Here is a 7,595-nt window from a genome sequence, read left to right on the forward strand (position 1 = left end):
AAATCCATGAATGCCCATAACACATCCCTACCTTTCGCTAAATACTTTTCACACACTTGTCTCACAGCAAACACCTGATCCACGCATCCCATCCCTCTCCTAAAGCCACACTGCTCATCACCAATCACTCCCTCTGTACCCTTTCTAACCTTCTTAATTAACACTCCGCCAAACACCTTACCTACAACACTCAACAGACTTATACCCCTAAAGCTAGTACATTCATGCTTATCACCCTTACCTTTATATAACGAGACCACACAAGCACTTGCCCAGTCGACTGGTACCATACCTTTCACAAAGCACACATTCAACAATCTTATTAACCAGTCAACACTAGTCGCTCCACCACCCTTCAGGCATTCCACAGCACACCCATCCATACCTGCAGCTTTCCCTGTTTTCATCTCCTTTACTGCCTCCTGCACTTCCTCCTTCGTGATCAAAGAATCATTCATATCTCCAAATACATTTATTCCTTGCACCCTTCCATCCACCACAATCTCAGCCACCCTTTCCTCCTTTACATTTAATCTTTCAAAATACCATGCCCATCTATTCCTTACTGCATCGATCTCAGTTAACATCCTTCCATCCTCTGCTTTTATTCGCTCTTCCTTCCCAGACTCTCCCTTTCGCACCCTTTTCACCTCCTTCCAAAACATTTTCTTATTCTGTTGAAAATTCTCAGTCAACTGCCTATCCCACCTCTCATCTGCTGCCACTTTAGCATCTCACACACAGCCCTTCTCGCCCTATTCCTCTTTTCCTTATACCTTTCATATGTCACCTCATCCATCCTCTGCAGCCACACTTCATATGCACGTCTCTTCTCAGCCACAGCCATACTTACTTCCTCGCATCACCATTCACTTCCTTTTCTTACTCTACCACCCACACGTCTCACATCACACACCTTCAATACAATAAGGATCATAAATAAAATGATCATAAAATCATCACCACACATACAATACTAGACCCTCTTCAACAACATCCCACCATCAAACACTCCTGCAATAACAATGAAGAACACTACATCGCCACTTCAGGCACAGGACAATAGAACACATCTATCAGAACAGAGTACCATAATCCTCTTTCCTGAAGTTCAGCCATCATAATTATTCAAGCTGATCGAGTTCACAGTTAGGTTTAATTCAGGACATCACCTAGCCCCTCTCCTTTATCACATTAGAACTGGGCTGGGTGAATTCACAGATGACACATGCCCCACTTGCAGAATAAGTCCACACAGCATGACACTCTGCACAGCACACTCTAAACTAAGACACAGAAAAAGTTTCAGGTGTGTAGGGAACCTAAGAAATAGCACCATACCGGTTTATCTGTGGTCATTGGGTTTGCATGGTCAGTCAGGCTGGAGCTAAGCAACAAACAATGGTAACAACAACAATACCAATGGTAAGATACTCAGGCTTTTTAGTACATCGGCAACTGAGCTTAAGTCAAGATGAAATTATTTCCACGACAGTTACTGGTATTAGTACCTATGTGAAACAGGAAAAAAGGCGTGTTCTCCCATGTTCTGGGTCGTGTTTCCTTCAGAATCATCTGGTGGTAGCTGCTGTGCTGTTTTGTATTATTTGCATGATTACCTACATCGTTTGTATGGATGATAACTGACTTTACTCCCGTCGTTCTCCTTCATCCCTTTCATATTTTTATGTCGTTGTATAACAGCTATATTATTTTGTTTGCCATTGATATATGATGAACTGACTGTTTCTTTATAATAACACAACTGCATTGCTCTTAATAAAATTTTCCTATTTTGATCATCTCATTTGTTGGCACCATTACTTTCTGTGTTGACCAGCTTAAAATTACCACCAGGGTAATTTCTAACGTTGTTCAAAATACATTAATGCCGATCGACCTCACATGGGTTATTGAGGCAGATAAAGCAAAACAGTTCATTAGCAGATAACAACCATGGTTTACTTATCTGAAGTGATTGAGGTTTTGCATCCTCTACCTCTTTTGCCACTTCTAGCAACAGTGTCAAGTAATAAAGCTGGCAGACCATAAACGTCTGGATTACACAATTAATAGTCCGGATATTCACTACACATGGCAGACTCTTATGATAATCAGTAGAGTGGCATAAAATAAGAGGATATCAAGCTTTATAACGCTCACAATAGAGCTTTATACTCTGAACGCTCACAATAGAGCTTTATACTCTCAACGCTCACAATAGAGCTTTATACTCTCAACGCTCACAATAGAGCTTTTTACTCTCAACGGTCACAATAGAGCTTTTTACTCTGAACGCTCACAATAGAGCTTTATACTCTGAACGCTCACAATAGAGCTTTATACTCTGAACGCTCACAACCTCTAATGAGTTGTGATGCGGTAGTCAGGTGGTTACCTAAAATATTTTTTCTTTGAAACGACGCAAGTTCAAATGAAGACATGGACAGAGACCCGTTCAGTTACCTGAATTTCGTTAAAAGTGACTTTAATTAGCTCTTGCAGGATTCACACATATATCCTAAAAATACTTCCACTCGCACAATGACATCATTCTTTCATAAAACAGCATTACCTCCCAGCAAATATGGCCATAGTGGTGAGGTGGTATGTGTCGTAGGCAAAAGGACTGCTCAGCCTCATCAGGGAATGGATTTTTAAGTATATGCCTAGATTTCTTTTTCATGCGAGCGGAGTTTAGCTCCGGCTGGATCAAAGACGATGAAGCGCGCGCACACACACACACACACACACACATATATATATATATATATATATATATATATATATATACCACGTTGAGTACACCGCGAATATATATACCACGTTGAGTACACCGCGAATATATATACCACGTTGAGTACACCGCTTCCCGTCCGATCAGCGAAGTTAAGCAACGTTGGGTCTGGTTAGTACTTGGATGGGTGACCGCCTGGGAACACCAGATGCTGTTGGCATCCCTACGTGTCAAGAGGGGTTGGTGGAGGATTAGTGCCCCTCCCTGTAAAACAGTTAACTCTAAGCCCTTGACCACCCTGTTTGGGATACATGGCGTCTGGCAATGGATGGATGGATATCTTTATATATATAGCCTATTGTTCTGGTCTCAATTCTTCAAATATCCAACCCGGCGGACTGCAGACTGAGGCTGTCCTTTCTCTGAAATCCATTATCATTCTTTTAGGGGACTGGGAGGGAGAAGTTGGATGCTTGTATAAATGTACAGAAGAGCAGCCTGTTTTCATCAGTTCCACCGAATGAAGGAGTCTCTCTCCAGCACCGAGCACATGCTTAACGGCTTGGTAATATATATATATATATATATATATATATATATATATATATATATATATATATATATATATATATATATATATATATATGTGTGTGTGTGTGTGTGTGTGTGTGTGTGTGTGTGACTATCGAAAGACTAAGTCGTCCAGTGGCACGATGTGACCTCATATTCTACTTATACTTACAGTTAGGAACTTTATCCAGATTGGATTAAGTCACAATAAAATAGAAGTATGAATAGTTATGTAAAACAGCGTGCATTACACCATTATTTGAAGAGTAGTAGCCTACTGCCCATAATACTGCTAACTTTAACCCTCCCAAATCTGCACATTTGTGTATCGCCGAGGTAGCACTGTCTTCGGTAAAATGTGATTTATAATCATTATTAGAATTTCATTTCATTAACGAACAGTTAAGCATAAAATTATAGGGCAAACTTCCTTCTTGCGTTTTAAGTACGCCTAAATAAATAGAAATCAGGTACTTCTATTTATTTCCTGTGTCTGCTCACTGCTACCTCTTTCAGCATCTAGATAATAATGAACCTTTATATAAGGGTTTACTCTGCTTTTTTTTTTTCTATAGACATGTATACCAATTTGGGTGAAACTTTGTAGGAACATGGCTTAAGGCCCCATAATGTGTGTGTGTGTGTGTGCGTATTCTGAAAAAATATTTTATTTGCGATATTATCATAGTTACCCCTCAGTTTGTTTTCTGCAAGAGCCAAAAAAGCCTAAGTCCATTTTCTTCGAGTCTATAACATAGTAGATTATTCATACATATTTTGTTTATTTCAAAGTTCCGGACAAACTGCAGGAGAGCTTCCATAGAAAAATATGGAACACTAATGGCAGTGATTATTTTTCATACTGGTAAAATTCATTTACAACAACCAGCTATTGCGGAAATGCTTTTGTTACAAATGCGGAAATGACTTTTTGTTACAAAATAATGTATAATTCATATATGACAAATTCAGTGGAAATAGGATATATAGGCTATATGTTACTAAACGTCACCACCCACGGCAGTGGTGTCATTCAGAGGCAATGGGTCGATTCGGATATGTAAGTCGTCTGTCATCAAATCACACGAATTACTTACACTGGTTTAAGTTAGTTTAGGCTGAATTGGGTTAAGTTGTGTTAGATTAGGTAAGGTTAGGTTAGCAGGGACGAACGGTTAGTGACGGACTAAATTTGGAGCTGAATCAACTTTAAAGTCCATCTGGGAGGTTGGCCGCTTGCTACGGTTTGTGTGGGGTTGTATAGTTGATATCTTCAAAATTACACACTTCCTTAACTTTTAAAACTATCACATTGACAATTTCGTTATGGATTATTGAAAAATAATGTAAATATATGTATGGGAGCTCTACTGCAGTTTCACCAAAGTTCCAACAAATAAACAAGTGACAAACCAAACGGGCACAGGCCGCCACACGCGGCCTTGCACAAGTAGTTGTTGAAACAGCAATCTAGAGAAATTTCTGTATGAAAATCGAGGCTTAGACATAACACCTATCGACTGCCGTGTGATCACTGTGTTGGACAATGGATTTTTGCTAAGCCTTAATCTTGGCCAATTTATGAGACATGACCCTCAGTATAGTTTCACATTCATGTCCCCAACTTTTCTGTTGCTTGAACAAGACAAGTGCGATTTCTGAATAGTAATATATGAGAATACAGAACTAACTGTAAAAGAAAGGAAAAACAGAGTGTACTTTGTTAGGTGAAGATGTGTGTGTGTTTTTTTATTACAAAGCACTTTCGTGACCGAATGAACAGCATGGAACCACGAAACCGACAAATGGGACAAGGGGTAATGGACATCGCAAAGGAATGGGTGGAATGGGCTTGAAAATTGTTAGGCGTGAGACGAAAATGTGTCCTGTGAATATTGGCGTTGTTGGGTCGGCTATATCACTGCAGATTGTTTATTTTCAAAATATACTCCAAGAATGAAGGTGTCGATGGGAGGTTGAGGAAGTAAGGAAACTGACGTGAGGCACAGAGAAATGCATTGGGTGAGACAATTTTTAGGAAAATGGGGAGCTGTAAAAATCATTGCGTGGATGCTGGACAGGTTTATATCAAGATTTTCTCCGACAATAAGTTCACGTTTGATCTCATTTACCCGGTCTTCTGACACAGAACACAATTAGAGGAAACGAATTTTTCTCGAAGTGTCTGATGTACCCTCGAATAATAATCGAATTTTTCCATTTGCTTCCCCATGCAGCACAACATTTATCTCTATACGGTTACTGCATACCTTCTTATTAAATCAGCCATATTTCATATCACAAACCTTTGATTAGAATTAAAAAAAAAAATCTGTGTTGTCAAAATCCGATTCATTTTTTTTTTTTTTCGCATCCAGAAGTTGTAATCATTATTTGTTTTAATTTCATTTTATTTATTTAGTTACTCTCAAATTTTATAGAATTATTTTCATCAGTACTATTAAATAAAACACTAAAATGAAATTCTTCGAGCTACAATTTCCTCAGGTCTTCTGTGCCTGCATAACATAATGTTTGAGTATCCGACCGTTCGTTGAGAGAGAGAGAGAGACTAAATATTTCCAGCAGGGATGTTCTACGTACGATAATTATCGTATTTGTACTATAATTTGGGATGCTTGTACGATGTTCGATATCACATTCAAAATATACGATAATTTTTGTCTATTTCAGCTTCTCTAGATTTTTTTTTTTTTTTTTTATATATACTGCAGGTTAACAACACTCACTATTCCCGCCACACGGTTCATTGTGCCCACACCCCAGTAACCCACGCTTCCCCTGAGTCACTCACGAAATTCCTTTCCCCTCCCAGTCCCATGGGAGGTCAGGGCCAAGCCCGGCCGACCCCATAAATGTCAAGGACTTAGAAGTTCAAACTTTACTTGGTGCTTGGTAGTGGTCTGGTTCAATGCCCTGGCCAAGCTGTAGTGCTGCTGTACCCACTACCCACTCTGCAACTTTGTATAGGACTTCAGTAAAGTCGTAAGTATAGTTGATATGCTGGTATACATAAAGCTTTGTAGGATATTCTTAATTTCTTACCGGGAAACGTGAGTGTAAGGAAGGCAAAAGTAATGTACCGTCTTAATTACTAGTTTGTATTCACCTAATTGTGATTCTCCTGGATTGACTCAGTCAAGCTCATGATGCCCCGTCTACATTTACCATTTCATCATACCTTTTTTTACACACCATCTCGTCTGGTAACTTGTTTTAATTAAAAATTTACCTGTACGATAATTTTAGGGTAAGATACGATAATTTTCATGCTACGGTACGATATATTGGGTCTCTGGGCAGAACATCCCTGATTTCCAGCCCACATAACTCATTCCACTAAAGGTAATTGCGTTGTTAGCATTTATAGGAAACTGTTTAACATCTTGGGCTACTTCGAATCACTATAAATAGTGAAACTTAGCTGGAAAGATACAACCCACTCTGATTATGCGAGCAGATAGTGAGATCAGTATCTTTCAAGCTCCTTTAGACTCAGAGGAATAAAATCACTTAGCGTTAAGCAAGGTTGTTCCATCCATGAGAGGCTATTCTGCATTATAATGCCTTGAAATGTCGTTATACCGTATCTTGCACCAACGAATTATCTCATATGATCTTAGGATTTTTGTATTATTATGTACGTGATATTATACTATAAATTTTGACACATTCTTGACAGTGAAAAATGTCGTAAACAGAAAAAATATACTATGTCATATCCTTAACAATGCGTACAGGAATCTATCTTGAAAATAAGCCTCCTATACTCTACATCCACATTTCTAAATATTATCGTAGTATACACAAGTACCTCCATATGTTATGCAGTGAATCAACTCGACCAGCGTTTTCTCGGCATCTTTCGTCACATTTATGACGTGCTTTTCTCTTCTTGGATCGAGTTGCGATAGGAATTATAGTTTATCTGGTACTTCCAACACATGTTTAGTGTGGAATTTATGTAACATAATACCGTAATTTCATTTAATTTTTTTCTGCTCCTGACGCACCTCACCAAAAAAATAAAAAATAAAAAACATTACTGACGTGGATAACGAAAACTATGTATGACCCCTTTACTCCGAAAAATCTATCTTAGAATGGCTCAAATCGTCCAAACAGACCAAGATCCTCTATATGTTTACGTGGTTGTGTTGAACAATCTAGATGATTGTTATGAACACAGGAAAGAACAGTATTATGAAAGTCAGTTAACGAAAACTGTATCTGAACCCTGCTACAACACGTCTATCCCAAAATGGCT

At 38.7% G+C, this 7,595-nt stretch overlaps 1 non-coding gene across 1 annotated transcript; it reads left to right on the plus strand.

Annotated features, from left to right (window-relative positions):
- The first annotated feature begins 2,838 nt into the window (after positions 1–2,838).
- On the plus strand, positions 2,839–2,957 carry LOC145397408 (5S ribosomal RNA). The gene has a single exon (XR_013896981.1). It is a non-coding gene; the product is annotated as a 5S ribosomal RNA (ribosomal RNA).
- Positions 2,958–7,595: the final 4,638 nt, after the last annotated feature.

The sequence above is a fragment of the Coenobita brevimanus genome, chromosome 40 (assembly GCF_032717465.1).
Source record: "Coenobita brevimanus isolate Jiangsu-jjx chromosome 40, ASM3271746v2, whole genome shotgun sequence".
Taxonomy (NCBI): domain Eukaryota; kingdom Metazoa; phylum Arthropoda; class Malacostraca; order Decapoda; family Coenobitidae; genus Coenobita; species Coenobita brevimanus.